At 41.0% G+C, this 15,276-nt stretch overlaps 1 long non-coding RNA gene and 2 pseudogenes across 1 annotated transcript; 2 read left to right on the top strand and 1 right to left on the bottom strand.

Annotated features, from left to right (window-relative positions):
• The first annotated feature begins 3,850 nt into the window (after positions 1–3,850).
• On the top strand, positions 3,851–3,950 carry LOC120003165 (annotated as a pseudogene).
• Positions 3,951–6,751: 2,801 nt separating this feature from the next.
• Positions 6,752–7,695, top strand: LOC120001217. Its single transcript, XR_005468789.1, has 2 exons — positions 6,752–7,203; positions 7,412–7,695. It is a non-coding gene; the product is annotated as an uncharacterized LOC120001217 (long non-coding RNA).
• Positions 7,696–13,776: 6,081 nt separating this feature from the next.
• LOC120003164 lies at positions 13,777–13,876 on the bottom strand (annotated as a pseudogene).
• Between the last annotated feature and the right edge of the window lie 1,400 nt (positions 13,877–15,276).

Below are 15,276 nucleotides of genomic sequence, written 5' to 3'. Positions count from 1 at the left end.
GAAGTTTCGCACATTGCGAAGAAATTTGGATCTATCAATCGTACTCCAATGAGATGGCATGTTTCCGGTCACCAAAAAGTTGGCAATGTCCGCATACCATGGAGTCAATTTAGAAGAGATGGCATTAGTGAGGAGGAGTTGTTCATCCGGGAAATGCTCATTGATGGGTAGGCCATGTGAAATCAAATTTTGTCCGGGAAGTCGAGAGAGATGGTCGGCTACTACATTCTCCACTCCTTTCTTATCTTTAATTTCAAGGTCAAATTCTTGAAGTAAGAGAATCCATCTTAACAACCTAGGCTTCGCATCAGCTTTTGAAAGTAGATACTTCAAAGCTGCATGGTCGGTAAAGATGATGACTTTCGAGCCAACCAAATAGGACCTAAACTTGTCCAAGGCAAAAACTATAGCTAGTAATTCCTTTTCGGTAGTGGTATAATTCACTTGAGCATCATTCAAAGTCTTACTAGCATAGTATATAACATGAGCATGTTTTTCTTTTCTTTGTCCTAGGACCGCCCCAACCGCCACATCACTTGCATCACACATGAGTTCAAAGGGCATACTCCAATCGGGAGTTTGCATAATGGGTGCGGTGGTTAGGGCACCTTTCAAATCATCAAAAGCTTGTTGACATTGTGGTGTCCATTCAAAAGAGACATCTTGAGCAAGCAAGTTACTTAAAGGTTTGGCAATGGCACTAAAAGAATTAATAAACCTTCTATAGAAACCCGCATGTCCCAAAAAAGATCTCACATCTTTAACACATGTAGGGGGAGGTAACTTTTGAATTAATTCAATTTTTGCCTTGTCAACCTCTATCCCTTTGGAGGACACAATGTGTCCCAATACAATTCCATGTGTCACCATGAAATGACACTTTTCCCAATTGAGAACCAAGTGGCTCTCCTCACATCTTTTTAACACACTTGCCAAATTAGCAAGACATTGGTCATAGGTGTCTCCGTAAACCGAGAAATCATCCATAAAGACCTCCACAATTTTCTCAACCATGTCACTAAAGATACTCATCATGCACCTTTGAAAGGTAGCCGGAGCATTGCATAACCCAAAAGGCATGCGTCTATAAGCAAAAGTTCCGAATGGACATGTGAATGTGGTCTTGTCTTGGTCTTCTAAGGCAATCTCTATTTGATTATATCCAGAATACCCATCAAGGAAGCAATAATAGGCTCGACCCGCTACTCTCTCAAGGACTTGGTCAAGGAAGGGTAAGGGGAAATGGTCCTTTCTAGTAACCATATTGAGTCTACGGTAGTCAATACACATACGCCACCCGGTTTGAATTCGAGTGGGCACCAATTCGTTCTTGTCATTCGTAACTACCGTAACTCTGGACTTTTTGGGGACCACTTGGGTAGGAGATACCCATTTGGAATCCGCAATGGGATAAATGATCCCCGCGTCAAGCAATTTTAGTACCTCCCCCCTAACTACCTCCTTCATGTTCGGATTCAAACGTCTTTGCATTTGTCTAACGGGCTTAGCTTCCTCTTCCATGTAAATCCTATGAGTACAAACCAAAGGACTAATCCCCTTCAAATCAGCAATTGTCCAACCTATTGCCCTTCTATACCTTTGCAAAACTTGAACAAGTTTCTCTTCTTGGGGAGAAGTAAGTAGGGAAGATATCACAACGGGGTATGACTCCTTCTCGCCCAAAAACACATATTTTAATTCACTTGGTAAGGGTTTCCGTTCCGGTGTTGGTGGATGCTCTAGAGATGATTCAAGCTTAGTCTTGGAAGGTTCTAATTCCTCAATAGGTGGGTTGAATCGTCCTATGCTATGGATAGCTAAAGACTCCAAAACCTCATTAATTTCCTCTTCCTCAACTAGAAATTGACTACCTTTTTCGCTCAAAGCTAGCACACCTTCCACCGAATCCCTAGCAAGAGTTTTCTCGAAGTTCTCCTCAACATATGAATGGATCCAATCTACTTCCCTAATGTCTTCAAACTCTCCCATTTGCTTAGACACATTAAAGATGTTCATCTCCGCGGTCATATTCCCAAAAGATAGCACCATGACACCATTCCTACAATTGATCAAAGCATTTGAGGTTGCTAGGAAAGGTCTACCTAAAAGGACCGAAATTGGTTTGCTAAAGCTAGGGAGGGGTTGAGTATCTAAAACCACAAAGTCAACCGGGAAGTAAAATTCATCCACTTGAACTAGTACGTCTTCAACTATTCCTCTAGGAATCTTGATGGATCTATCGGCTAGTTGCAAGGTAATTCTTGTAGGCTTAAGCTCACCTAACCCCAATTGTTGATAGACCGAGTATGAAAGGAGATTAACACTAGCACCTAAATCCAACAATGCTTGTTCAATCCTATGGTTCCCTATGACTATTGGAATGGTAGGGCAACCGGGATCCTTATATTTAGGTGGAGTGGTGGCTTGTAAGATGGAGCTAGCTTGCTCCGTAAGAAAAGCCTTCTCCTTCACATTCAATTTGCGTTTCACGGTACACAAATCCTTGAGGAACTTTGCGTACGAGGGAACTTGTTTGATGGCATCTAAAAGAGGTATGTTCACTTTCACTTGTTTGAAAAGTTCAAACATCTCTTTGTGTAGAGCCTCATTGGTTTTCTTCCCTAAGCGGTGAGGAAATGGTGGCCTTGGGATACACTCTCTATCCTTAGATGTGTCTACCCTTGTCCTATGTGATTGCCCCTCACTCTCCTCTTCTCCTCTTGGTATTTTCTCACATTTTTCTGAATTTCTGGATGAAGTGTCCGGACCATCCAAAATAGGTGTCCGAACACTTGCACCTAGTGAATCATTTTCCTGCACAAATTTCTCCAAACTCTCTTCCTTTCCACTATTTCCTTTGTCCTTTTTTTCCACTCTATCACCAAAATTCTGCACATCATCACTTTGATCAACATTCTCATTTGGTATGGGTCTATCCACAATGCGTCCATTCCTCAAAGTGAGGATGGATTGGGCTTGTTCATGTCCACTCACCCCCCCACTAGTAGATTCTAGCAAATTGGCTTGTTTGGATGGATTGGGGTATGGTTGAGCTGGGAATTTACCCTTCTCATATGTGGTGAGAGCCTGGGTGACCTTAGTGATTTGACTCTTAATATCCTCAATGACCCTATTGGTCTGTTCTTGGAATTTGGTGGCCTTTTGATTCTCCCCTATTTGAGCTTGCATGAAAATGTTGAGAGTGTCTTCAAGAGACCTCTTGGGAGGTGGAATGTAAGGTTGTGGAGGTGGTTGTGTAACACTTGGAGGAGGAAATTGTTGTTGGGGTGGAGGGGGGAGTGATTGAGATTGAGCATTCCCATCATTCCTCCACCCAAAGTTTGGATGATTCCTCCAAGGGTAATTCTCATTGTAAGAATTGTTGCCTTGGTTATTAGTAGGGTAGGGCTTTCTAAAGTTTTGAGAATTGTTCCCATTGTAACCTTGCCCAAATAGGACTTCCTTACAAGCCGGTAGAGCATTACACTCATCCGTCCTATGATCCCTACTTTCACACAAAGTACAAGCAACTTGTTCATCAACACCAACCACATTTATAGGGGCCTTTTGTGACTCTAAGGACTCCAATTTCTTGGACAACAAAGCAAGTTTAGCATGCACATCATCATTTTCATTCAAAACAAACTTGCCACTAGAGTTTGGCACAACATCATGTCGGGTTAGTGGAGGAGCTTCCCAAGATCGAGATTCCTCCGCCAACCCATCAAAGAAAGTGAATGCTTCATTGGCATCCCTATTCAAAAAATCACCTTGAGTCATGGTGGAGACCAATTTCTTCAAAGATGGAGTCAAAGATTTGTGGAAAAAATTCACAATTTGAAATTTTTGAAATCCATGGTGAGGGCACATAAACAACAAATCTTTAAACCTCTCCCAAGCTTGGAAGAAGGTTTCATGTTCTTTGCAATGAAAATTCATGATTTGTGTTTGGTAAGAGATGGTACGGTGGGAAGGAAAATATTTGTTGAGAAATTCTTCTTGCATTGCCGCCCAAGTCGCAATGGATTGGGGGCGCAAGTTCTCAAACCATTGTTTTGCATGATCCTTCAAAGAGAATGGAAAAAGTTTGAGTCTCAAAATTTCTTGTGAGCATGTGACATCACCAAAAGTAGTACACACAGATTCAAAATCACGCACATGGGAATATGGTCGTTCCGATTCCATTCCATGGAATTTGGGAATCATTTGGAACATGGATGGTTTAAGGCCCACATTTTGTTGGTTCGGTGGCATGATGATGCAAGAAGGTTGAGTTTGCCTTGCGGGATGCGTAAGCTCCCTCAAAGTGCGATGCTCTTGGGCATGAATGTACTCCACAGGAGGAGGTGCATGTAAATTTTGTCCGAAGGGAGCATATTGTGGCACTTGTGGCATTGGATAATACATGGGATGCACATAATTGTATGGGGGAGGTATATGATATGCGGGAGGCATATTGGGAGGTTGATAGACATTTTGTGGGGCGATTTGTGCCATGTCGTCTTGTTGAAGTGGTTGAGGTGCATTTTGCAAAGCATGCTCAACTTGAACATTTGGTAAATTTTGAGCATTTGGCACATTTTGGGCATTTGGCACATTTTGGGCATCTTGCCCTTGTGCCGGATTCATCAATTCATCAATGTTCACACGTTGCAAAACACGACGCAATACATCGAGATTGATATCACCCCCACGTACACTCCCTACATCACTCGCATTTATGTCACCACCTCTCCCATCTCTATTGGACCCATGCCCACTAACACTATCTCTAAGATGAGACATGATGGCAAACAAAGCTATCAAATAACACGAAAGATGGCAACCAACCAAGTCAAGTAACACCAGATTTTTCAATCAACAAACAACCAAGAACAATGTCAAGCAAGAACAAGAGCAAAGATAGGAATAGAATGACAATCAACCTCAGGAACAATTACACACCAAGAAGTAGCAAGTAGTGATAGAAAGAAAAATGCGCAAAGCTCTCTCAAACAACGTATCACTACCAAGCAGCAAACAAGGTGGCATCCATCGCGCACAGGAATCTAAGTTAGCCCCATCCGCCAAGTTCTTCTCACAATTTTTTTTTTCTCTTTCCAGCAACTACACTAAATCAACTACACTAGAAAGCAAGTAAAAGGGAGGAACGAAGTTACCCTTGAAGCGTGACCGTGCTCCTTCCTTATTTGATGGTGTTTAATAGCATAAAGCTAGCATCTACAAGCCACCCAGCTACTTCTTTGACACTCGCTTCCCCGGCAACGGCGCCAAAAACTTGACCGACACCAAAGTGTGTGTGTGTACTTACCCCAAGTGTAGGGTATCGTCAAGTAATAAACCGGTGAGTCCGGTATCGATCCACGAGGAAGCAATGCAAATTTGAAGTGAATGATATGCAAATGACTAGCTAACACTAATAAACACAATGAATATCAAATAAAAACAAGTAAAAGAAATGGGCCGAATGACTCGGTAGTATAAGCGATTTTGTAATCAAAGTAAGCACAAAGTGGATTTAAAACAATTAATTAAAAAAACCTAGTCTCTAGTCCGTCCCGGTGGCTACTCGGTTCTCATACTCAAGGTATCATTGCAAACACACACAACCATACACAATGCATTGTGTGATACTATCAATCATGCATATGCAAAGAGAATTGGGATATAAGACTTCAATTCATGCATGTAGGCCATCGGGTCTCTTAATCTACGATGAACGCAAAGGGATAAGCACCTAATATTATGGATTAATGTTCCCCCTTGGGGCTCGGCTTGGCTAACACCCTAGTTTCACACTCAAAGATCAATTAACCATAACTCTCCCATGCACATTCCTAAATTAACCCAAAACTCCATCATCAATACACATAATTAATAGCTATGCAATGAAAAACTCAATTAATTAAGGAAATCATGCAATGGGTTTAACAATTCTCAATCGAACACATTAGATGCAATCCCTAGACTAGACAATCCAAGAATACAATCAAATATGTCATTCCCATAGATCCAATCACACAACTATCACGAAATTAAAAGAGAGAAATCGAAGCTACGATTCTTTGAGCATACCTTGAGTAATCGAAACCTTGCACCCACCGTTCGGGACTAGAAACTAGAAAGAGAACTTAGCCACTCATTATAATGAGAATAAACATCAATTTTATAGATGAAAACCAATGTTTACAATCAAGATCACAAGAACTAAGTAAAATCCTAGAGAGAGAAAGAGAGAGAAAAACAATGGAGGCAAGAAGTTGGAGGAGATGAATTGTGAGAAGGAAGACCCAATCTTAGGGTTTTCTCCTCTTTTTACAATAGAAATTACCTATCTACCCTTATAAAGTCGTTCCCCATTGGTTACAAGCATGAGTTACCCCAAATACCCTTAAAATTCTAGTGCAGGAAAATTGCAGTTCCGCGGTAGGTGTCCGGACAGGTGTCCGGACACTTCATGCATGCATCAACTTTGAAGCCTCTGCATCAATTTGTGAAGAAAGCGTCCGGACGACACTTGAGGTGTCCGGACAGGTGTCCGGACGGGTGTCCGGACACTTTCTGAATCCCAGCTTCTTCTTTCAGCTCCAAAGGTGATCAATTCAGTCATTTATGCCCAATTTCCTGCAAAACCAACGGGAAACATGTATAAGAGTAAAATTACTTTATTTTAACACAAATGCATTACTATAAGCACTAGGACCTCCTAATTAGATGATATTAGGACCTCAAACTAGAGGTCCGATCACAAATCACAATCACTCACTCAACCTTCTTAATCTCACATCTCAATTATGACTTCTGAGTTCCTTCTCTGTGCTCTCTCTAAAACCCAACTTGCCTTATCTCAGATCTCAAACTTCCCAGACTGTCACTGCTTCCTGCTGCCTTCCCAGACCGTCATTGCTTCCTTCAAAAATTGAGCAGGTGAAGCCGTGACTGTGAAGAAGTGTGGTGGTGTGTCTGTGTGTGGATTACAACAAAGTGAAGGCTCGATTGCGTGAAGGGCAGAGGCTGAAGGCGGTGAAAGCTGAAGCCTGAAGCAAAGCTACGGAACTGTAGAATGGCGGTGAAGTCTGAAACTCATTTGACATTTCTCCTACCTCATACTCACATCTCACCACTCAAGTGGGCACTTGGCAATTTGTAATTGGCTGGCTTATGATATCGTATGATGCTTATCCTATCATCTCTGACTCTTAGGTAATTTTTTTTATTAATTAATTGTTATTTAATGTATTTTATTATCTCCTAACTCAGCAATATGCCAAATTGCCAATATACAACTTAATACTTATATATTAATAGACAATATACTTATATATTAATAAATATACCAATAATACCATTATGGCATTATGATTATATTTATATGTCTAACACAATAACACTACTCTCTTTTTTTTGTTAGGTGAATGTGAATTGTAATTTGTACAAGCACTATTGGGCATTGGCATTTGGCAACTCATCTTCAATTTATTGTGGAGAATTGAATTCTTGGAATAATTTCTTATTTATAAATTATTGCACCTTTAATTTGATTTAGTATGGACCCTAGGCATAATGTTGATCACCCTACCACTATTGATGATGAGGATTTAATTATTAAGGAATCCATAGGATCTCCCTCTCCCCCTAATGAAATTTCAAATGAAGGCACTTCTACTACTAGTAGTACTAAAGCCAAAAAATTGTTTAGTAGTGATGCATGGTTAGCTTTTTTAAAAAAGGGAGGATTGTAATTTATTATAAAAGAATCGACATAAACTCTGGCCGTTACAACCTCTTGAAGCCATTGTGGCTCATATGACGATCTCCATTCACAAGGAATTGGAGTTCTCAAAGCGAATTTCGCAATACAATGTGTAGCCATATTTGTACTTCTTGGCCTAAACAAAACCTCTATAGAAGAAAAGAATCAAAGTAACTTTTAATCTCTTGTATGATGTTCCCATCTTCATTGAGACATGCCTTTTGATTCGAACGGATCTTCTCCACAGCACTTTTTGCATCATTGAGAATCGTAAAATCAGCCAACCCACATCGCATAGCCAACCTAACCCCTTCCCAAACAACATACAATTCTGCACTCTCAATTGACGGGAGAATACCCACCTACATCCCTGATGTCGCAACTAGTCTGCCATTATGATCACGAGCAATACACCCAACAGTAAACATAGCTGTGACAATATCATAGGTAGCGTCTACATTAACATAAAAGAGGCCTTGAGGTTGTGGAACCCAACAAGTATCACGATTGGGAACAGAGCTGATCACCTGCTGGTTTCGACAAGACTGAAAAACCTCCAAGAAATTCGAAATCCAAACAAACAACCCATCAGCTGATCATCCTTGGATTTTATGCATAGTGCAATTGTGAAAGTTCCAAGCTTCCTAGATGGCCATCATGATAAAATCCATATATTCCATAGGTAGAGTCCCCTTCATTTTATAACAAGACAGTCTAGAAAGCTTCCATGTAAAGCATTTTTCAGGATATCCCAAAAACCACAATTTTTCCAAGCCGATTTAATGACTGCACACTTAAAAAGAGCATGAATTGAGCTATCTACCCCAAAGCCACAAAGAGGGCAAAAATGCAACACAAGAACATGTTGAGATGAGAGATTATCTTTTGTGGGTATAATATCAAGACACGCTCACCATAGAAAGATCTTAACTTTTGGAGGTACAAGCGGTGTCCACAACCAGTCCCACCACTTTTTCTTCCAGTTCATAGACGAAGATGGTTCATCACACTTCAATGCCATAGCAAGGTGGTAAGCACTTTTCACAGTATACATCCCCTTCTTATCAAAATGCCAACAAACCTTATCTAAGGTCCTTCTGGTTGGCCGTGGAAGGCTTAATATTACATCAGCCTCAAAAGTCAAAAAATTGCGTCGGATTAAACCCTAAATCCCACATCCCATCTTGTTGTAGTGACTTAGGTGAGATTACAGTAAAAGATCTAGGGGTCGGAATCCACTTATCCTCATAAATTTTGATTTGTTCCCCATTGCCTACTACCCAACGAGTTCCTAACCTCAAGAGTTCTCTACCCCAAAGCATACTTCTCCAAGTGAAAGATGGAGTTCCCCCTAATCCATCTTTCCAAATATCTCCATCAGGAAAATATTTTCCCCTCAATACTCTTGCCACCAATGAATCCGGTCTCATTAGTAAGCGCCAGACTTGTTTACCCAACAAAGCTTGGTTAAAACCAAAGATATCTCGAAAACCCATCCCTCCTTTCGATTTAAGTTCACAGAGTTTCTCCCACCTCTTCCAATGAAGTTTCTTCTTATCTTGGAAACCACCCCACCAATATTGTGGGCACGCCTTTTGGATATCATGGCACAAGCTAGATGGCAACCAGAACCAAGACAATACATAGGTAGGGATTGCCTGAATCACAGATTTTATCAGAGTCTCCCGTCCTCCCATAGAAATCATGGCGATTAACTACTGCGATGCCAAAGATGGATTTCACCAAATTAATGATCGACAAAGCAGTATTTGGGCTAAATGACAAAGCACTCCTCGTATAGTTAATTAATTGACCAGAGGTTTTTTCGTAGAGGCTTAAACAAGACTTTACCTTAGCACAATCGGCCTCCGTTGCCCAAAAGAAGATCAGGTTGTCATCTGTAAAAAATAGATGGGAGATCGTAGGGATAGCCGGAGCCACTTTAATTCCTTTAATAATCCCATTAATTCTAGCATGAGAAAGTATTGAGGATAAACCTTGTGCAGACAGAATAAAGGGATATGGGGAGAGAGGATCTCCCTGATGAATACCATGGGTAGGATTTACTGATCCGACTACTTCACCATTAATGAGGAAGGAGTACAAGACAGATCGAACACATCTCATAATTAACCGACTCCACTTCATGGAAAATCCCAATTGCGTCATAACCGACTCCACTCAACACGGTCGTACGCTTTACTCATATCTAATTTTAAAGACTTATACCCTATTCGCCCCCCTTTGTGATTCTGTAACCAGTGCATGCATTCAAATCCAAGCAAAAAATTGACTGTGATTAATCTTCCTGGAATAAAAGCACTTTGAAATTCATCAATCACTGCATCTAACACCAATCTGAATCTGTTCGTAATAGCCCGCGAGATGATTTTTGACAGCACGTTACACAAAGTAATCGGCTTGAAATCTTTAACAACCCTTGGCTCATTCACTTTGGGTATCAAAGTGATTAAAGTTTGATTCCAAACCTTTGAATCGCCATTGCCATTAAGAATATCCAGAACTGCTTCCGATATATTATCTCCTAAAATACTCCAATAAGTCTGATAAAAAAGATTTGGCATCCCATCTATACCTAGAGACTTGGTCGGATGCATATCCCAGAGTGCCTGGTGAACCTCCTCTATCGAGAATGGAATGGCTAGTTTAGAATTCATTTATGGAGTCACTTTAGGCTATATATGCTGCAAGACATTTACCATATCAGAAGGTGAAGGATCAGACGATTTAAATATAGAGCTAAAATAATCTTCCACAATCTAAAACATATCTTGCTTATCTGTACACCATTCTCCAACATGATTCTCCAAGCCTATAATTGTATTCCGTTTCTTTTTTTCAGAAGCCCTTGGATGAAAGTACTTCGTATTTCTATCTCCATGTTTCATCTTCCAATACATTTCCTCCTTCTTATATAAACTCTCCAGCTTCTTCTCCAGCTCCATAATAGAGTGAAACTGGTTTTTGTAGCCGTCATCCGTTCGTAACGCATTAAGCTTCTCCGTTGTTTCTTTTATACGTTTACTATAATTGCTGAATTTTTGTCTCCCCCAACTTCTCAGAGCTTCAGCACATCTTCCCAGGCCCTCACTTATTTCTTCTGCCCTTCTAGTTTCATTTCTATACCCCAGGCCTCCTTCACCACCTCAATACTTTCCTCCTCCACAGTTGATTGGACCTCTATTTTGAGGTTCTAATGTCCTTTAATTAGGATGTTCTAGCACTTAGTTAATGTATTTGATTGCATTTTAGCTTAATTTTACACTTACAAATGTTTCCCCTTGGTTTTGTAGGAATCGGACCTTGTTCGGGCAAGTTGGAGCACTTTTTGGGCACTTTTTGCTGTGAGGTGTCGGGACACTTCCCAAGGTGTCGGGACACTTCCCAAGGTGTCCGGACACCTGTCCGGACACCCGTCCGGACACCTGTCCGGACACTCGTCCGGACGCTTTCTTCACAAATTGAGGCAGAGGCTTCAAAGTTGATGGACGCATGAAGTGTCCGGACACCCGTCCGGACACCTACGGCGAATCTGCAATTTTCTGCACCGAAATTTCAAGGGCACTTAGGGTAAATCATGTATGTAACCAATGGGAAACGATTTTATAAGGGTAGTTAGGTATTTTCTATTGTAAAAAGAGAAGAAAACCCAAAAATTGGGTCTTCCTTCACACAATTCATCTCCTCCAACTTCTTGCCTTCATTGTTTTTCTCTCTCTTTCTTTCTCTAGGATTTTACTTAGTTCTTGTGATCTTGTTTGTAAACATTGGTTTTCATCTATAAAATTGATGTTTATTCTCATTATAATGAGTGGCTAAGTTCTCTTTCTAGTTTCTAGTCCCGAACGGTGGGTGCAAGGTTTCGATTACTCAAGGTATGCTCAAAGAATCGTAGCTTCGATTTCTCTCTTTTAATTTCGTGATAGTTGTGTGATTGGATCTATGGGAATGACATATTTGATTGTATTCTTGGATTGTATAGTCTAGGGATTGCATCTAATGTGTTCGATTGAGAATTGTTAAACCCATTGCATGATTTCCTTAATTAATTGAGTTTTTCATTGCATAGCTATTAATTATGTGTATTGATGATGGGGTTTTGGGTTAATTTAGGAATATGCATGGGAGAGTTATGGTTAATTGATCTTTGAGTGTGAAACTAGGGTGTTAGCCAAGCCGAGCCCCAAGGGGGAACATTAATCCATAATATTAGGTGCTTATCCCTTTGCGTTCATCGTAGATTAAGAGACCCGATGGCCTACATGCATGAATTGAAGTCTTATATCCCAATTCTCTTTGCATATGCATGATTGATAGTATCACAGAATGCATTGTGTATGGTTGTGTGTGTTTGCAATGATACCTTGAGTATGAGAACCGAGTAGCCACCGGGACGGACTAGAGACTAGGTTTTTTTAATTAATTGTTTTAAATCCACTTTGTGCTCACTTTGATTACAAAATCGCTTATGCTACCGAGTCATTCGGCCCATTTCTTTTACTTGCTTTTATTTGATATTCATTGTGTTTATTAGTGTTAGATAGTCATTTGCATATCATTCACTTCAAATTTGCATTGCTTCCTCGTGGATCGATACCGGACTCACCGGTTTATTACTTGACGATACCCTACACTTGGGGTAAGTACACACACACACTTTGGTGTCGGTCAAGTTTTTGGCGCCGTTGCCGGGGAAGCGAGTGTCAAAGAAGGAGCTGGGTGGCTTGTAGACGCTAGCTTTATGCTATTAAACACCATCAAATAAGGAAGGAGCACGGTCACGCTTCAAGGGTAACTTCGTTCCTCCCTTTTACTTGCTTTCTAGTGTAGTTGATTTAGTGTAGTTGCTGGAAAGAGAAAAAAAAAAAGTTGTGAGAAGAACTTGGCGGATGGGGCTAACTTAGATTCCTGTGGGCGATGGATGCCACCTTGTTTGCTGCTTGGTAGTGATACGTTGTTTGAGAGAGCTTTGCGCATTTTTCTTTCTATCACTACTTGCTACTTCTTGGTGTGTAATTGTTCCTGAGGTTGATTGTCATTCTATTCCTATCTTTGCTCTTGTTCTTGCTTGACATTGTTCTTGGTTGTTTGTTGATTGAAAAATCTGGTGTTACTTGACTTGGTTGGTTGCCATCTTTCGTGTTATTTGATAGCTTTGTTTGCCATCATGTCTCATCTTAGAGATAGTGTTAGTGGGCATGGGTCTAATAGAGATGGGAGAGGTGGTGACATAAATGCGAGTGATGCAGGGAGTGTACGTGGGGGTGATATCAATCTCGATGTATTGCGTCGTCTTTTGCAACGTGTGAACATTGATGAATTGATGAATCCGGCACAAGGGCAAGATGCCCAAAATGTGCCAAATGCCCAAAATGTGCCAAATGCCCAAAATTTACCAAATGTTCAAGTTGAGCATGCTTTGCAAAATGCACCTCAACCACTTCAACAAGACGACATGGCACAAATCGCCCCACAAAATGTCTACCAACCTCCCAATATGCCTCCCGCATATCATATACCTCCCCCATACAATTATGTTCATCCCATGTATTATCCAATGCCACAAGTGCCACAATATGCTCCCTTCGGACAAAATTTACATGCACCTCCTCCTGTGGAGTACATTCATGCCCAAGAGCATCGCACTTTGAGGGAGCTTACGCATCCCGCAAGGCAAACTCAACCTTCTTGCATCATCATGCCACCGAACCAACAAAATGTGAGCCTTAAACCATCCATGTTCCAAATGATTCCCAAATTCCATGGAATGGAATCGGAACGACCATATTCCCACGTGCGTGATTTTGAATCGGTGTGTACTACTTTTGGTGATGTCACATGCTCACAAGAAATTTTGAGACTCAAACTTTTTCCATTCTCTTTGAAGGATCATGCAAAACAATGGTTTGAGAACTTGCGCCCCCAATCCATTGCGACTTGGGCGGCAATGCAAGAAGAATTTCTCAACAAATATTTTCCTTCCCACCGTACCATCTCTTACCAAACACAAATCATGAATTTTCATTGCAAAGAACATGAAACCTTCTTCCAAGCTTGGGAGAGGTTTAAAGATTTGTTGTTTATGTGCCCTCACCATGGATTTCAAAAATTTCAAATTGTGAATTTTTTCCACAAATCTTTGACTCCATCTTTGAAGAAATTGGTCTCCACCATGACTCAAGGTGATTTTTTGAATAGGGATGCCAATGAAGCATTCACTTTCTTTGATGGGTTGGCGGAGGAATCTCGATCTTGGGAAGCTCCTCCACTAACCCGACATGATGTTGTGCCAAACTCTAGTGGCAAGTTTGTTTTGAATGAAAATGATGATGTGCATGCTAAACTTGCTTTGTTGTCCAAGAAATTGGAGTCCTTAGAGTCACAAAAGGCCCCTATAAATGCAGTTGGTGTTGATGAACAAGTTGCTTGTACTTTGTGTGAAAGTAGGGATCATAGGACGGATGAGTGTAATGCCTTACCGGCTTGTAAGGAAGTCCTATTTGGGCAAGGTTACAATGGGAACAATTCTCAGAACTTAAGGAAGCCCTACCCTACCAATCACCAAGGCAACAATTCGTACAATGAGAATTACCCTTGGAGGAATCATCCAAACTTTGGGTGGAGGAATGATGGGAATGTTCAATCCCAATCACTCCCCAATCCACCCCAACAACAATTGCCTCCTCCAAGTGTTGCACAACCACCTCCACAACCTTACATTCCACCTCCTAAGAGGTCTCTTGAAGACACTCTTAACATTTTCATGCAAGCTCAAATAGGGGAGAATCAAAAGGCCACCAAATTCCAAGAACAGACCAATAGGGCCATTGAGGATATTAAGAGTCAAATCACTAAGGTCACCCAGGCTCTCACCACATATGAGAAGGGTAAATTCCCAGCTCAACCATACCCCAATCCATCCAAACAAGCCAATTTGCTAGAATCTACTAGTGGGGGGGTGAGTGAACATGAACAAGCCCAATCCATCCTCACTTTGAGGAATGGACGCATTGTGGATAGACCCATACCAAATGAGAATGTTGATCAAAGTGATGATGTGCAGAATTTTGGTGATAGAGTGGGGAAAAAGGACAAAGGAAATAGTGGAAAGGAAGAGAGTTTGGAGAAATTTGTGCAGGAAAATGATTCACTAGGTGCAAGTGTTCGGACACCTATTTTGGATTGTCCGGACACTTCATCCAGAAATTCAGAAAAATGTGAGAAAATACCAAGAGGAGAAGAGGAGAGTGAGGGGCAATCACATAGGACAAGGGTAGACACATCTAAGGAAAGAGAGTGTATCCCAAGGCCACCATTTCCTCACCGCTTAGGGAAGAAAACCAATGAGGCTCTACACAAAGAGATGTTTGAACTTTTCAAACAAGTGAAAGTGAACATACCTCTTTTAGATGCCATCAAACAAGTTCCCTCGTACGCAAAGTTCCTCAAGGATTTGTGTACCGTGAAACGCAAATTGAATGTGAAGGAGAAGGCTTTTCTTA

Source organism: Tripterygium wilfordii, chromosome 7 (genome assembly GCF_013401445.1).
Source record: "Tripterygium wilfordii isolate XIE 37 chromosome 7, ASM1340144v1, whole genome shotgun sequence".
Lineage (NCBI taxonomy): Eukaryota > Viridiplantae > Streptophyta > Magnoliopsida > Celastrales > Celastraceae > Tripterygium > Tripterygium wilfordii.
Note: the sequence above shows the minus strand (reverse complement) of the source record. Positions and strands in the feature narration are given on the sequence as shown.